Source organism: Hyperolius riggenbachi, chromosome 12 (genome assembly GCF_040937935.1).
Source record: "Hyperolius riggenbachi isolate aHypRig1 chromosome 12, aHypRig1.pri, whole genome shotgun sequence".
NCBI lineage: Eukaryota > Metazoa > Chordata > Amphibia > Anura > Hyperoliidae > Hyperolius > Hyperolius riggenbachi.
The window spans coordinates 135,630,899-135,648,940 of NC_090657.1; the positions used below are offsets into that span (position 1 = coordinate 135,630,899).

Below are 18,042 nucleotides of genomic sequence, written 5' to 3' on the forward strand. Positions count from 1 at the left end.
GAGGTTCCATTAGGTCACCATTAATGCGTTGCTAATGTGATAAAGTAGGTGTTGCTGTGTAAAAGGTAGTTTTTACTGCTGAATAAATCTTTTACGCGAACAGTTTCATGTGATTCATTCTAGGAAGCAAGTCTAAACTTCTCTTAATTGATTTTAATCACTTTTTGGGATAACTTTTTTGTTAATTCATGTACATTTCCAATTTAGGTTCACTTTACATCTCCTATATAAATTTTCTCTTTTTGCAGAGTGGCCACCAGTTCTAGGGAGAACCCCGCCTGCACCTGAGAAAGGACAAGCATTCCTTACTAGTGGTTACCAGAATTGGACCCTTTTTGTGAGTACTCTTTATCTTAGCACTTCTTTGTGTCCATCTTTATTACATGCCCTGACTCTGTGTTTCCCTTTGGATTAGTGCTTCTTCGCTGAAGTACTTGCGTTGTCCTGAAAACCATGCAAGCATTTATAGAAACTGTCTGCAATTAGTTTATAACTTTTGTCTTGGTCATATTTCACAGTAATAGTTCTCTTGGTGCACATACATGATACAATAAAAACATTCAGTTTTCTCATTTTATTTGACCAAAACGATCAAATCAAATGGAAGTCGAAAATGTTTTTTTTCAATCAAGAAACACAAATGATCCAGTTTTTTCAATAAAAATTTGATCAGACATGTTGGAAAAATCTTTATATTCGATCTAATGGAATAATCGAACAAAATTATCTAAACAAATAAAATGCAAAAATTGTACCATGTATGGGCACAATTACTGTGGGTGTAGGCATCTGACTGCATTTGCTAAAATGCTAATCTGCTAGCATATGAGCAATCCTTATTGTTCTGTTTTATAAATATGCAATTATTATTTTGTGATGTGACCTAGACCAAGGTTGCAAACATTTTCTACCTAATATTAGTTTTTAAGCAATACAGGCCAGGTTTGCATGATCACTTGTATTCTTCAATGCTCTCCAGCTTGAGAGAACCTAGATCTGGCTACGATAGATCTGTCCTGTAGAAGATCAGTTTGCAAACATGGAGAAGAGAGGATAGACACAAGAGGAAATCTTGATGGATCTGTATACCACAGTCTTACCAGCCAATTTCAATGTCTCTCTACAGACATTCAGTTGCCACCTGGTTTAACTATAAATGCTCAACCTGCACAACCTGACACAGCTCTAACCCAACAAGGATTAGATGTTGGCAGTACATCCTTTAGTCCTGCAAGTTGTGAGATCCAGCCCCCATTTATTGGACCTATTTTTTTGTTCCAGCATGTCCTACAGATGCTCAATGGGATTGATTGTGTTAAGTTCAAAAAATGTAATTCATCATACCAGACTACCTTCTCCCTTTACTTTATAGTTACACAAATCTGGCACTCACATGCCTATTGAAGTATATTCAGCGGAGATCAGCATGGGCATTGTGAGATGTTTGCAACTATACAGCCCCATAGGACCGCAAGCTGTGCACTGTGGTGACCCCTTTCTCTAAAGACCAACTTTGTTTTTAATTGTCTTTGCTGTGGGATTAAAACAAATGGACTACCCTTATATCTCATGCACATCAATGAGCCTTGGGCTTCCATGATACTATCTCTTGTTCACAGCCTGTCCTTTCTTGGACCCCTTTTGGTATATACTAACCATAGTATACTAGGGACACCACAAAACATACTATTTTGAAGATGCTGTGATCTAGACATCACAGTTTGGTCATTGTAAAAGTCACTTAAATGCTTATGCTTTACCACACTTCTTGCTTCAAATGTATAATTTGATATTTTTGATCAGTGATGATTGCGCAGTGGGGGAAAGAGTAGATAGAACCTTGTTATAAGTTCTGGAGATACGTTTTAATTTACTAATGTACTTACTGTATATGCAAAAAAGAGAAACATTTATAAAATTGCAATAAACGGTTACTCTATCGTTCACTTTGGCAGCACATCACAGCATGTTATTACGGAAAATCTGATCAGTTTTGTTAAGTGTCACAGTTTCCTTGGTGAAAAGCACAATGTGCAGTAAAGCATTGTCTTTATTTTGTAGCTTCAGTCATTCATTCTCAGTCTCGTTACATGATGCAGACTGACTATTAAGAAGGCGGGTGAATTTCCTGCCCTGCCATTATAAGTGGCAGCTGCAGTTTATGATGAGGGGTTGACTGGAGGCCAACTCTGAGTAGAAGGAGCTAACAATCTGTGCTCAGCAGACTCCTGTACCTGTGACCTCACCTGGATATAGAGAGAGAGATATACAAGTGGCAAAATTGGTAAAAAGGAAAGCCCATTTTGTAACATAGGCTAACAGTATAAAAAGTAAGGATTTGGCGCTTTTACATTGACATTTTACAAAATAGAGATGAAATTCAGAATTTATAGAATTCAGAGTAGTGAAATCCAACATGTATGTGACAGTATGTTCAAACATTTTTTTTTCGCATAAAAAGTGAAAAAAACTGAACAAAATGTTTATGAATTGCTGTAAGCATGCTAGTGCAAAATTCAGATGGAATAATTTCTGTGGATTCAGCGTGGCTTTTTGAGTGGCCACAACCAGAAAAATACAGTATCATGATATGATGAAAATAATTTCAATTCTTTCTCCTGCTGCCTTTGATACTTTTGAAAGGTGAGCATAGAGTCAGAGGGAGGTTATTGTAATCTAAACAACTTTCTTTTTCGGTTATCCACTAAATCTGTTATAATTGCTTTGTGCTACAAAAAAAGAGAAACATCAATATGTTTGGAGAAGGGGGAGTTTACTTTCAAACTTAGTATTTTTAGGTAATTTAATTTTATGAATTTGAGCACAAAATTACATTTGTATCTGCTACTACACTCCATTTGCCTTGAGCTCCGTTCACATTGTGCCAAATACCAGACCTTTTTTCATAGAAGACATGAAACTATGGACCTCATGCATGCTCTATGGGTCCGATTTACCATTTTCGGTTTGTCCCTTGCATTTCTGCCACACAACTCAACAGGCATGTTTGTTTTCAGACAATTGATGGATAGCCATTCATCTTTCAGAATGGCACACGTCTGCTCTTGAATACAGTGGACACTGGAACGGACCTCTGGAGAGGTACAGCCTTTCCAGTGGCATAACAATAGCCCCCACAGTCATTATGGGTGCCTTGCTCCTCTTCTCTTTTCTGCAGAGTAAGAGAAGCAGAGCAGTGTAATATTTACCTAATCCAGTGCTGTGCTGGGTATCATTTTCTTCCTGGCAGCCACACGCTCTATGCTGCCATTCTACTGCTCCTGATCACTCAAGATGCATTGGAAGCTGGGTATGCAGGAGAGAGTATGCAGCTGCCGGCTTAGAAGAGGAGATCTGATGCAGTGTTGGAGCAGGTAAATATCACATGGTTCGGTGTTTACTCTGCAAGGTGGGGAGAGTGTGTGTGGGGCAGGGGGACGACTGTGTGTAACTGGCAATGCGGGTGAGGCAGGGGCAAACATTTGCTCTTCATGCTTCTTCTTTTTGGCACATGATATTGCCAAAACTACTATTTATCGGCAAGATCTTTCATACGCTCCCTATCCCTCTTCTAGTCTAACACAACAACTAAGAAAACTTGTAGGAGGTGCCCAGAATATATCTTAACCTTAAATCATACAGTATAGGAGTAATTGGATCTTCCCTCCAATAGCGAGTGTGGGCGCCTCTTTTACTTTAGGTAAAATAGATCTGAAATATTAAGATATATTCTGGGGGCTTCCTACAAGTTTTCTTAGCTATAGTTCAACCCTTCAGGGTAGTATATTGTACACTTGTCCAAATATCTGAGAGCTACCGACCAGCACCTTCCTAGCGAATCTGGAATGCCAAACGGGAATGGTTAATTTCCCATAGGTTCTGTCGGTGGTTGCAGGAGGGCAACTCACCCTTGTGAGTATATTTCACTACTCTACTTTTACCTACTTTAACTAACAATACTGCACTATCGGGCTCCTGGTTTCTCTCATTACAAAACCTTGGCGTTTGGAAGCACAACCACCAAGAATCATTCCACAATCCTATTCTAACACTAACCTCCCCCATCTTTACACTTAACACAAACTTCATGTCTCCACTTCTAACTCTATCCTCTCCCCTCCCCACTCCTAACATTTGCTTCCCCGTCTCCCCTCCTAACTCTGGCCTTCCCCTCTTTGATGCCACCAGCCAACCCTGTCTTAGTATGCCACAGTTGACATTGAGGTCTCATCCACTAGGGGCTTCTGAAGGAGATTGCACTGTGAGCAAAGTAAACGTTTAGTATTGGATGATGTGCCCATACATAATACAAACTTGATTGTATGTACAATCCTTAAAAATGATTGATTCTGTGCCAGAAAGTGGGTATTTGGCTGCCACCACTCTCCAGATTGAAACGAGATGGAGAGATCTCGGAAATGGCTATTCCTAAAAGGAAGAAAAATGTTAGTTGCAACCTAACTAGCAGATTAAACAATTTATATATCCCTTCCCTTGATAATGTCCACGCTTGGACAAAACCGGCCAGGGATTACCGCTAGGTGGCGGTATCGGAAGCTGACAAACGCGACGGAAGGGAGCATATGAAGGAGAGAGGACACAGCCAGCATTTCCCCGTGCACGCAAGGAACAGCAAATGTGCTAAACAAATCATATGCTCTTTTGTATGCTCCTTGATTGGACATACCTATTTAAAATAGAATGATATACAGTAGAATGACATTAAATATTTAATACCTATTTAAAAGTTGAGTGTTGCTGCTATTGCTTTTAGTAGAATAAATTGATGTTTTTGAAGTGGTATCGCACTATTTGAGGCTTTTTTTACATGCATCGGGAAAATCTGCATCCTTTGGTGAACAGAGTTCCAACTAGCCATTTAGACCAGACGTCTTCACCCCACATACGCTTGATGGCAGTCATATCTGTCTTTTATCCGGTGAGTCTGCACCTGTGTGGGGTGAGGTGAAGGTATTGCCATTATTGCATATCTTGTGGTTTTTGGAAGATTTTTGATTCTTTGAACTGATTTATGAAGATTAAGCGCCAGAATTAGTTGGCTACATTTAATTAGCAATTGGACTGAGCAGCTTTGCATTGTTATAGGCTGCTATTTTTACACATATATTTTATATTATTTTTCTTGTGTTTTGGTATTCAATATGAGACTATCGGATGCCTCACATCTCTTCTCACCAACCTACCCTTGTATCATTGTCTACAAAGTAACCTAACTCCATATTGATCCAAGCGCCATCCCTACCACTTCCCCTGCTGCTCCAACAGTAAGCGCGCCAAATACACAATTGGCTACACAATAGCCAAGTGTCCAAATCATGAGCCAAATTTCACGTTGCTGGCACCCTATAGCTACAAAATTCTATTGTGGTCTGTAGAGTAGCCAAGGCACAACAGGCACCTGTTTAGCAAATACAATTGCTTGGGGAGCAGGGGGTCCCCTTGAAGCTTTGTGACAACTTTGCTTGGGGGGTCGTCACAACCCTGAGCTTATCTGTACTATACATAAATATTGCTATTCAGTGAGGCAGAGAAGCAAAGGCAGAAACATCTCAAGCTGTCTATATATGTATCAAAGATACAAAATTAGACTTTAACACACGAAAACTCTGAAAACTTGCTTGCAATGTTTAAGATTGTGTAAAAATAAAAGTTGAATTCATATGAAAGTGTCAAAAATACAATTACATTGTAGTAAGTTGTTTTGTGGGTCTTAAAGTATACCTGAGATGAAATAAAACGAAAAATTCATACATACTTGGGGCTTCCTCCAGCCCCCTTTGGCCGGATTGCGCCCTCGTTGCCGTCCTCTACCGCCTGGATCCTCCATTATTGGTCCCAATAACTTCAGCCATTCGGGGACAGTTGTGCAGGCACAGTGCAGCTGCGCACTCCCCCTGTGCATTCCCCTGCGCAGGTGCAGAATGCGCCTGGCCACAGGGGCCACTGCAACCGGGCCGTACATGTGCAGTGAGCCCTGACTCACCGAGGTTACCGGGACCAATAACAGAGGATCCAGGAACCTGAGAATGAAAGGGAGGGATTAGGCCAAAAGGGGTTCGAGGAATCCCCAGGTATGTATGAATTTTTCTTTTTATTTCATCTCAGGTTTACTTTAAAGGTATGGATGTCATCAGTGTTGATCTAATTAACAAATTTAAATACATCAGAGGGCAATATAAAAGCTTGACAAATGAGCTTTTTGTCCTTAGGCTTGTACAAAGGACAAGGGGACACACAGTTTCACCTCAGGTCCTCCAGCTTGGGGATTATTTAAATTGAATGGTGATAGAAGATGATTAGTGGTTATACAATATACTATATAAGGAGGGCACTGTGATAGGAAGCTGGAGATGTGGGCACTGGAGGCGTCATGGAAGTGTAGGAGCTGCCACAGGCAGCCATACAAATTGCAACTATAGGGAGAAATTTAGGAGCTAAAATAGCATGCACTGGGACCGCCCACTGTGCAAACTGCGGCTACAAATAGCAGGTGCTTGAGCCCACCATTTGTAGCTGCAGTTTGCTGCCTGCTATTTTATCGGACACCTCAATCACAGATATTTCTCCCTATAGCTATTTGTACAGGTGCCTGTGGCAAATCCCAAACTTCTGCGGCACCAAATATTTTTGGCTGCCACAAAACATTTACAAATATTTTACTATCAGAATTCACACTGCACAGCGGTAGAATAATGGTAATTTTACAGATATTCTACTAGCAGCTAATTTTGACACCCAAATTTTTGCAGTGCCCTTTTTGCATTTATGCCTGGTATGTGGTTTTTATGCATTCTATGGCTTTAAAGGGAACATGAAGTTAGAGGAATACAGAGGCTGTCTTCTTCATTCTCTAATAAACCATGCCAGTCGTGTGACTTCTCTGTTAATGCTCTGCCTCTACTACTTTAAGTCACTGGCCCAGAATAAACATGCAGATCAGATTTGATAAAGATACAAAGGGAACACCGAAAGCCCACTATAGAGTAGTACCTGTATGTAATGGCTTGTTTTGGTAAAGGAAAACCAATAATGGAATGTTTCTCACAACTGTGTACCACTAAGGCAACCAATGTAAAGGCAGGTGGGTCGCTCTCTGTAGATGTAGAAGTAAGGGGTAACATCCCTCCACCAATGTTGGAATAGAAAACTGTAGATATTTTAGGAACAGAGGCGCCAAGAATAATAAAATACATTAAAATCAGTTTAAAAATGGGAGGTTGTTGTGGACTTACCTCCCAATCGATGACGTAAATCGCGTAATTCAAGTGAACAAAACATTACTAAGTACACACCACTGCGTAATGCATTTCACTGGTAGAGTCCGCTTCCTCAAGCAGTAGGTGTTACTACATCGTGGTCTTCTTGAACTAGGTGCACCCGTTTTAGGCAGATCAGATGCTTTGACTCTGGTCTGACTCCACTAGCTGCATGCTTGTTGCAGTTGTGTAACTCAAAATCAACTAAAGCCAGTAGCTCAATATGACAACTAGGTAATTGGCATTGTATTATAAGGTATAGCCTCTGTATTCCTCTCACTTCCGGTTGGCTTTAAAAGGAATGTAATGTTGACTGAAAGACCAGCCTATTGCTATGAATCTGGACTTATGAACATGGAGAAACGACAAATAAAGCTGCTTGGCATTTGAAGATATCTTGGTACAAGCTATGTTTGTATCTGGTTTGAAGAAAACAAATATAGCTGCTGGCTTAAGACTGCTCTTTACAGGAGTAAAATTAGAAATGTAATATACTGCCATTGTTCAGTAGGGGCTACTTCTAAACCTTTCTTTGATGAAAACTGTTTTTTTAAGCAGTTGCCATATAATCCGAGCGTGATCTTGCATTATTCCTCTTAATTTCCCTTTATTTTGATCTGTGTGCAAAGGGTTGGCTGAACTGTGTTTAGGACTATAAAAGGTGCTTGGAACATGTCAATGACTCATAAAGTTGTTTTTTTTTTTGTTTTGTTTTTTTTTACTTCTTGTTTCTTGGTTCCTATGGCAGCATCTTGGCTGTGTTTTCAGAAGAGAAAGCCTTAACATTGTTTTCAAATAATGCATGTAATTGGTAATGGCAATCAGCCTATTAGCTTGTCATTCCTGTGGGAAGCACATAGCAGAAGCGACTGTGGTTTCACTGCTTCAGAGCTCACATACTGTACAAGAGAAGCAAAAGCCATGGCAGAACCTCCTAAACCACTAACAATGTAGCCTGACCATTTCTGCTCTGCAGCCAGAGGGAATAATTAAAGCCGTTAACCTTGAACGAAGAATATATAGGATCCATTCTGAACAATGGTTATATTAAAGAAATAGTCTGTCCTAATTAAATAGCTAGATCTTAACATGAGGAGATAATGAAATCACTAAACAATACCCAGTTGAGATTTTTGTTGGTTGTCCTTGCTACGGAACAGCAGTTAATTGGCATTCTGGTAGAGCTTTGTACCGGTGTCTGCTCCCAACACTTTTACATCATATTGATACTAAATGTTTTACATATAAAGCAAAACCTTAGGTAGGCAGGAAGATGAAATGTTGTGAAAATAAATGGTTGTGCTCTGCTGTTCTGTGGCAGAGGCACTACAGACTGGCGGTCCACTTTATAGATTTCACACTGCTTATTCAGAGGTCCAACAGACACTAAATCATCTCCCAGATATGGTCATATCATCCCGTTTTAATGATTGTAAAGCTGTAGCCGATGAAAATGCCATTACTGACGTCAGCGCAGGCTAGGTTCTGGAAAGTGAATAATACCCCCTTATTTAGATTTCAGAAGACTTGGGTGGTTGCAGATGTGCCAGGCAGACTATATAGTAAAAATTATTGTCGAGAACTAGTCCTTAACATTGGAGTGCAGGCAGCTAGTTGCTACCCCCCAACAACCATTTATCTAAATAAATGAGTGGCAATAATTGGCTACAGCTACTTTGATTAATGTTAATGAACACATTACCAATAAACGAAGACTAGATGCTCTAAACATTCAGCTGCCTGGCAAAATTGGCCTGGGCAGCGATAGTAGTGACTGAGAGCATTAAACCACTCACCTCAGGAATAAAGGGCAATATCACTTAGAAATGCTCAGATTTTTCTCACTGTGGAAATTTTCAGAAGGTGCAAAGAAAAAAGGGGATAGTTAATTGCTCACCGGAGACCGAAGCTATTTGTACAAAGGGTGATTAGCCAATTACAAGCCCACTGATCTTCTGCTCACATTACGAGTTTGCTTCTGCTCAGTGATAGGAGCCTACAGCACCTGCAGCTAATGACAAGTACAGGTGAGTAGGGTGGTGGAGGGAGGAAGGGAATAGGCTGCCGCAATCCCATGCTGGGGGCACACTTATGCAATGCTCCTTTAACCTTACATCTAAACAATGGAATTTTGCAAAACAGCACCTTCACCTAGTATTCAGACCATGAGGATGATGCCAACTTCACCATCATCTTTCATGTTGCACTTACCCAGAAGATTTCAGTCAGGTTTTAGAAATCGCCCAATGTCATTTCTGCCAGGCAGATTTTTAATTTCCTCAGAAGTTTCAGGCTGTGAAGCTCTCATTTAGTTCATGTTAATCTCACTGCTTGTGCTTGACATCTACAGATCCAGCCCCATGTAGCACAGAATTGAACAAACTGCAATCGTGCCAGTATCGTCTCCAGCAATCAGCCGCTTTGTGTGTGCCTATAGTTATGTTATTCACAACCTCCAATTCTAATCTCAAAGGCTCATGCTTGGGAAAGAAAATAAAGCCATAAATATAGTCTAATAATTAACCGTTGTCTGCATTAAATGACTGACATCCTATTGTTTTTGCCAGGAAATTCTAAAGTCTAAAAAGCCTGAGGGAAAAGTATTGGTATAGACTGAGGGAAGATTGTTAAAGTAGAACTTGTAATAAAATAAAGAGCAGCTCAGCATGTAGCAACTTCATAAGAGCCACCACGTTTAATGTTATGCTTTTCAAAAGAATTTAGAAGAATTTATTTTAAAGTAAACTTCTCAAATGTAACACAATGGAGTGTATTCACTAAACTGCAGTAGTCAGAATAATGTGCATTAAATCTTACTTTACTATATGTATCACAGAATGCAATATATTACATGCAATATGCTCTTGTCATCATGCAGTAAATTTACGCACGTTATTCTGACTACCACAGTTTACTGAATATACCCCTAATGCCCCTGAACCTAAAGAGACATACTCATGCTATGATTTTCATCATCTGAATGGATATGATCATTTTGGTTAACAAGCTAACGAAGTTGTCACCCAACATTAGTAAAATCAGTTACCTCTTTGCACGCTCACATGTAGTGTAAATTAATCATTCAGGAACCACTGCTATCCCTACATCTAAAATACAAAGGAATACATTCTCTTTGTTACAAAGGAATACATTCTCTTACGTAGTCAATACACTGTACAGAGGCTCCCCAGAGTTTGTATGTGTCCTAATTCTGTCCCTAAAATAAGCATAGTGCAAGCATGCAAATATATAGTGCTTCAACCTATTAAAAGATTAGGAGCACAAATCCTAATGTCCACATTTGGGACAGATCGTGCTTCAAACTAATCTAACAAGGGTGCTACAATATACATTCATGTTTAACATACACACACCAGCATGAGCTGTGTGAATTCTGACAATGGTTATAGGAAAATATAGGATTTAACCCGAGATTGGTTTTTTTTTTTCCCCCTAAAATACTTGTGGCAAGGGTAAAATCCAGTGCTCCGTGTAAGTACTTTGTCCTACAATACAGTTAATTTTAAAGTTTTTAAAAGCAAGCCTAAACAAAACAAAACACACACACACAAAAACACAAGGTAAACCATATTATCTGTAGCACTTATCTTAAACCCTTTCAGTGAAAATAAAATAATTCAGCCCAGTTCTATATAGTGATTTATACAGAGGGAGTAGTATCTCAAGATAGTATTTCCTGTTTTATGCATCCCAAACTTTTATTTGCTTTAGCTGCCGCTGCTTGGCATTGCATACAATTACCTAACTTGTTATCAACCAGTATTCCTAAGTCCTACTCCAAATCTGATGTTCCCAACTGTATGTCATTTATTTTCTAAGGTGATCTACCATTGGTACATCCAAGGTGCATTACATTTTATCAACATTCAACTTCATCTGTCATAGGCCTGCCCATATGGCCATGTTGTCAAGATCCTGTTGCAAAATGTCACAATGCATCTGTGTTGAGTAGGGGCTGCATAGGAAAAGGCTCGAGCTCCAAATGTTAAGTGTATCCTGGGAATAACCAGCTTCATCTTGTTGGCAGAGCGGAGGGTGCGTGGAGGGGTATGAAGTTCCAACAGATCCGCTATGTATTTGGGTCCCATGTGGTTTAGAGCCTTGAATGTCAGCAGGCAGATCTTAAAATTGATTCTCCATTTTACTTGCAACCATTGAAGAGTTTGCAGTACTGGGGGGACGTGTGAGCTGCGGGGGGCATTGGCTAGGAGCCTGGCTGCAGCATTCTGTACTAGCTGTAAGGGGCACAGGACCTTATCTGTAGATCCGATGAACAGGGCGTTGCAGTAGTCTAGGCGGGAGGATACAAATGCATGAACCAGGGCAGGTAGGTCTTCAGCTGGGATAAGGTGTTTGATTTTCGCTATATAGATGGAAGAAGGAAGACTTGACGACAGCTGATACCTGCTGTCTGAGTTTTAGATTTCCATCCAGGATCACCCCAAGGTTTCACACAGTCTTTATACTGTACAGTATCTCCCCCAATTGCTAGTTTAAGGTGGTGAGCGTTTTGAACTTTATCCATCATGTGTGGACCACCTACCACCAACACCTCTGTTTTGTCAGAGTTCAGCCTCAGCCAGCTGGTGTTCATCCAATTTTGTAAATCCACTAGACACGCATTTATGGATGCTGATGGGTCTTGGGTGCCAGGCTTGAAGGACAGATACAGTTGTGTGTCATCTGCATAACAATGGTATCCAATGGTATCCTAGGTCATAGTTCTGGATTATTGTGTCCAGTGGGAGCAGGTACACTGCAAAGAGTAATGTTGTTAGTATAGAACCCTGTGGAACTCCATAGGAAAGTGGCACTGGATTAGAGTAGTGTGTGCCCAGACATACTAGCTGTGTCCTGCCAGATAGGAAGGTCTGAAACCAGCTAAGAACAGAACCCCTTAGGCCAATTCTTCAGTCGCTGGATTAGTATTTCATGATCCACAGTATCAAATGCTGCAGACAAGTCAAGAAGAATCCGAATTAAGCAATCACCCTTGTCCCTTGCAGTAAGTAGATCATTCATTACTTGGACTAATGACGTTTCAGTGCTGTGCCTTTTTCTGAATCCTGACTGAAAAGTATCAAGGATATTGTTATCTGTAAGCCTGGCTTCTAGCTGGTTGGCAACTGCTTTCTCGATAACATTTGATAGGAATGGTAAGTTTGCCACTGGTCTGTAGTTGGTCACAGAATCAGGATCTAGTAATGGTTTCTTCAAGAGGGGTTTTATTATTGCTTTCTTTAGTTCTTCTGGGAAAAGTCCACTTTGCAAGGAATACTGTTCCAGTTGGGCCAGGATCCAGGTCGCAGGTAGTGGGGCAGAGACTTTGAATGAGAATTCCAAAATCTTCTTAACTGTCAAAGACTTGCCATGGTGGTACGATAGTAGGCATATGCAAAGTCCAGTGGTCAATTGATGTTGTTGGTGTAATGCTGGCACAGATGGCAGACACCTTGTTTGTGAAGAAGGCAGAGAATTCTTCACACCTTTCCCTGGAAAATGTGGTTGGGGCTTTTAGGCAGGAAGGATTGCAGAGTGATTACACTGTATGGAAGTGCTGAGCAGCTCTGTTGTTTGCTGTAGATATTTTGTGCGAGATAAAGTCTTATTTTTGTTCTTGGTTATTGCTTGTTGGATGTTGAACTAGGCTAGATTTGTGCTCCACAGACCCTGATTTACGCCACTGTCTTTCTAGTCTGCGCCCTTTCTTTTTTAGATCCATGATGGTTTTGTCAAACCATTTAGCTTTCTGCTTTTTGGTTGCTGATTTGGTGCGCCATGGGGCAATACTGTCAAGTGTTTCATATATCGTGTTGTTGTACTGGGTTATTAGAGTGTTTGGGTACATTTGACTGTGGAGCAGATTTGTAAAATCCAGGTTGGCAGTTATCCTCTCCGGTGTTAATTTATTCAGGGGACGGATTTTGATTGTTTCTTTAGAGTGCTGCTTGATAGGGTGATGTTCAATCGTAAACTGTATTATGTGATGGTCTGACCACACCACTGGGGTTACTGTTATGTTAATAATGTCCATTCCAAGGTGGAACAGTAAGTCTAGGGTATTCCCTCCTCTGTGGTTAGCAGATTTTACAACTTGTGTGAAGCCTAGTCCACCCATGAGATTTATTAGTTCATTTGCATCTTGTGATTGAGTGTCATCAGCCCAGACGTTGAAGTCACCAAGGATGATCCATCTTGGATAAGACAGTCAGCATGGCCAGAGGTTCTGAGAATTCCTGTTGGAATGGGTCAGCATCTCCGGGGGGACGATAAACCAGTAAAATTTTGAAGCCTTTACCAGCTGAGATCTGGGCACCTATACATTCAAAGGACTTTGTTGAGACAACATTCAGGGCTCTGAGCTGCAGGGTTGTTTTGCCACAAATTGCTACACCCCCTCCTCTGCGGTCTCGTCTTCCCTCACTTGACTGAGTAATTAATTGTATGGGATGGTTGCTTCCAATGTGGGGCCCGCATTGGTATCAATCCAAGTTTCAGTGATGCATGAAAAATCGCATGTCTGGGAACAATAATCTCAGCTATTATAGCTCTATATACTTCTCCCTCCGCTCGGGTGAATGCTGCAGGTTTTCTTTCTAAAGCCTTTAATATCTCTAATGGAACCCGCCAGGGATGCCCCTTATCCCCAGTCATTTTTGTTTTAATAATGGAAACCATAGCTCAAAAGATCCGCACTAACCCTTTGATCATGGGAGTTAACATCAATGGTACTGAACAATTAATTAGCATGTTTGCGGACGATGTAGCCCTATTGATAACAAAGCCTGATACTTCGCTCCCACATATCTTAGAAGATCTACAAAGCTTATCTGAAGCATCCCTTTATAAATTAAACCAACACAAATCATCCATCCTAGTGCTCAATGTTGCTCCTGATATCAAAACCCATCTTAAATCAAAGTATGGGTTCTCCTGGGCGGAGGGAGCAGTACCCTATCTCGGTGTTCAACTAACGAGGCTATCCGCTGACCTATTTAAACATAATTTTATACCCCTCTTAACAGACATACGTAAAGAATGCACTAATATGTCAGAATTCTGGCTCTCCTGGTCAGGACGGATAGCGGCCTTCAAATTGTTCCTTCTGCCCAAAATACTTTACATCTTACGTACATTACATGTTCCAATACCGAAATCTTGGTTTTCAGATATTAAAAAGTGCATAAACAATTTCATATGGAATGGGAAGAAAACCCGAACACCATTCCAGGTAATGACACTCACAAAAGCTAAAGGAGGTATGGGCCTACCAAATATCGAGCTATATTACCATGCATCTAACTTGGATATGGTTAAACAATGGTGGTCTCAGGCCTTAGAAAAACCTTGGGTAAAACTTGAATCTCAGCTGTTAAAGGTCAATCTTAGGGACCTCTAAATTAGCATCCTAATGGGAGCAAAACCTCTGCCATCTTATTACCCAACCATTCAGACCCTATTAAAATCTTGGGAATACTTCATCAAGCATCCCCCACCATCTGACACAAATACATTGGTGCAGGCAAGCGCATTAGTCCTAGAACATTTCTCACCCGACTTAGACCTGAAGGCGTGGAAAAAAAACAGGAATTACATCCCTTTCTGATCTTTTTGCAGATAACAGTATTAAACCATTTAAAGAATTACATCAACAATATGGACTACCACAATCCCAACTATTTACATATCACAGAGTTTTCCATCTAATAAAATCTGCTCATATTGCCCCTCCTACTCTTCATCATAAGATCGCCACTATGCTAAATTTTGAAGGGTATAACACGGGTAGCATATCAGTATGGTATAACACCTTAAACTCACACAGGACCTCCCCAATTCACAGATATGCCCTAATATGGTCCTTTGATCTGGGTTGCAATATAACAGAACAACTAACCATCGCAAGCAAATTAATCACAAAAATTTCCAAATGTAATTCACATTGGGAAATGTTGAAGAAAATAACGCTCAAATGGTATTTAACACCTAGACAGATAGCTTCTTTCTCATCTAACAGCTCCCCCATATGCTGGAAATGTAATAAGAAATTAGGAACTTATACTCACATGTTCTGGAGCTGTCCTTTAGTAGCCCAATTATGGGCCAGAGTAGAATCCCAGATAAGAAGGACCCTTATCCCAGACTTCCAGCTACATCCTAAGTTAGCTTTATTCCTTGTGGACACCATAGAGCTACCCCCTAAAGTGCGCCCTATTATATGTCACCTGATCTTAAGTACACTACACCTGATCACATCGAACTGGAAATCTACCGAGAACTTGCATATACACCAAGCAATCTCCAATACTAAACTTAACTTATTGATGGAAAATAAAATAAGAGCTAGATTAGGCCTCAATAATTATAATTATAATATCCCAATATGGTGGCAATAAATGCTAGGTAAACATCATGCCTTTCCACGCCTTCGAGAATATATGAAATCTGTGAGCTGTCCAGCATACATTCCCGCACAATTTATGGTACCATCCATTGTCACATTCATAATTTCCCCAACAATATAATCTGGTTTTAGTTTAAAGTTTGGTTCTTTTTTCTTATGTTTGACTAATCTTTGGTGGATATAGCAATCAGTTACCCACCTACTACAATCGCATTCGATAATATATTTGATACTGTATCAGGAATATAAGGTCATATTTTATACAAGCTACTATCGGCATTGCTATTGTTGTTATAGACTTATAAGAATATATTAATGGATAAAGAATCCGAATGGACTATCACCACTCTAACGTATGTGCAGCGGACTATAGGAATGCCCAACGGGGGGCATGGAGACCCTCTGGATCCGTTGGAAGAATTTCCCCCAGACAGTACACTGGCTGGTTACCAATGAGGTCTGTAAACACCAGCCAAGTTTCTGTCCAATTTGAGCAGCAGTTATGGTGCACCATGTAGCTATATATATATATATATATATATATATATATATATATATATATATATATATATATATATATTATGTTAAATGCATAAGTTAATAGATATATAATCCTGTGTGTTATACAACAGCCAATAACTAAAGCAATGTTATGTTTAATTTTGTTATATAAAATAATAAAACATTTTATGACAGAAAAATCGCATGTCTGAATAAGGTCTTATTGCTTATAGAGCGGGCATTGCAGAGCAATGCGGTAACTGAATGGGGCTTAGCAATGGCGACTGGGTTCACTGCCGGGGTGTTTCTGCATCCCTGACTAGGGACATGGTAACCTCCGCTACTTTCAGCCTCTGATTTCCAGTAAACATCACTGGAGATTGCTGGAAAATTATTTTCCTTGAATGGGCCTGGGTCCCTGAAATTGCACTGAGTCTGAGTGTGGCACTTATTCTGGGCCTGGCCACCTTTTTTTTTTACCTGTGGGTGTGATTTATCTAATGTACTGCAGATGTGGATGTTTTTACGTTGGTAAAACATCAAGAGCTTTTAAGGAAAGGATTAAAAATCATGTGGGGGATGTGGCTAATTGCAACTTCAAATCCCCAATTTCCAGACATGTTCATCTTGAGCATAGAGGGGACCCCAGCTTCATTAGATTCATAGGCTTGGACAGGGTCCATGCTCACCCTAGAGGCGGCGACATTGATAGAGCCCTTTTACAGCTGGAGTCCCGTTGGATTTTTGATCTCAAGGCCACCGAACCTAAAGGTTTAAATGACAGCATTAACTATCGGGTGTTTCTGCCCAGTTAGTTCTTTAAGATTATCAATATTTTTAGTGTACCTGGAGCTCGATAGTGGGTCTCTGTTCTAGTTCTCCTATACCGCTCTTTACTTCCTTTTCTCCCTCCCCCCTCTTTGTCATCCTTCCCTGTCCCCCTTCCCTTTCTTTCCTTCCTTCCTTCTGTCCCCCCCCCCCCCTTTTCTCCCTTTCCCTCTCTCTTTTTCTTCCCTGATCCTCTCTCCTCCCTGTTTCTCTGCTCCCGTGCACGTTGATTAACATTCTGAAGGGTCCCATTGTTGGGCCCTGTGATCCCCTCCTGTTGGGTTCTCTCCTCCTGTTTGTGGCAAAAAAATTCCTATTTGTCGGCCATTTATACATGTGTGGGTGTGTTTGTTTACACCCACGCAGATGTTAATACATTTATTATTATATAGGCGGGTCTCTCTCCTCCTCTCATATATGTGTGCATTTATGGGGTTAGATAGCATCCGCGTTTTTTTGGACATGGCGCCCCTGATTTTATGGTGTGTCCATGCCTATAGCGCGGATCTATGTATTTGAGATTGCAATTTGATTTATATTCATCCTCTTTTTTTCTCCCCATGGCTTGCCACTTATTGTCCCAGGCGATGGGGGATGCTATTTTGTATTTATCGTTTTTGATTACTTGTGTGTATTACATGTTTTATGCGGCTGCGCTGTCCGCATCTGCCCGTCGCTCCACTCCTCCATCTTCCCTATTGGGCGGCCACTCCCCCGACGTCATCCTCCGGCGCCATTTGCCGCCGCTGTGACGCCTGGTGGTGGAGCGCATGTGCGCTCCAGCTGATGGCCGCACGCACGCCCACAACGCTGTGGGCGTGTGGTGATGATGCGTGCGACTGGGGACGTGGTGGGATGGGCAGCGCAGCCGCGTTCAGTATTTATGGATGCCATTATGGCGTCCATGAACATACCAACGCTGTCTGCCTTTGAGAAGGCCGCCAGGTGCGGCGAAACATGTCAGACTCTTCCTGACAGCGTCTCCTCTCCTCCACACCCTCTGGAGCCTGT

General features: G+C 40.9%; 1 protein-coding gene across 4 annotated transcripts in view; it reads left to right on the top strand.

The window, feature by feature from the left end:
- CDH22 (cadherin 22) overlaps window positions 1-18,042 on the top strand; it is an 804,629-nt gene that overhangs the window by 227,172 nt on the left and 559,415 nt on the right. For all 4 annotated transcript variants that reach the window (XR_011025318.1, XR_011025319.1, XM_068263548.1 and 1 more), the window contains exon 2: window positions 249-337. The gene's annotated coding sequence lies outside the window, so the exon portion shown is untranslated. The remainder of the gene's footprint in view (window positions 1-248; window positions 338-18,042) is intronic.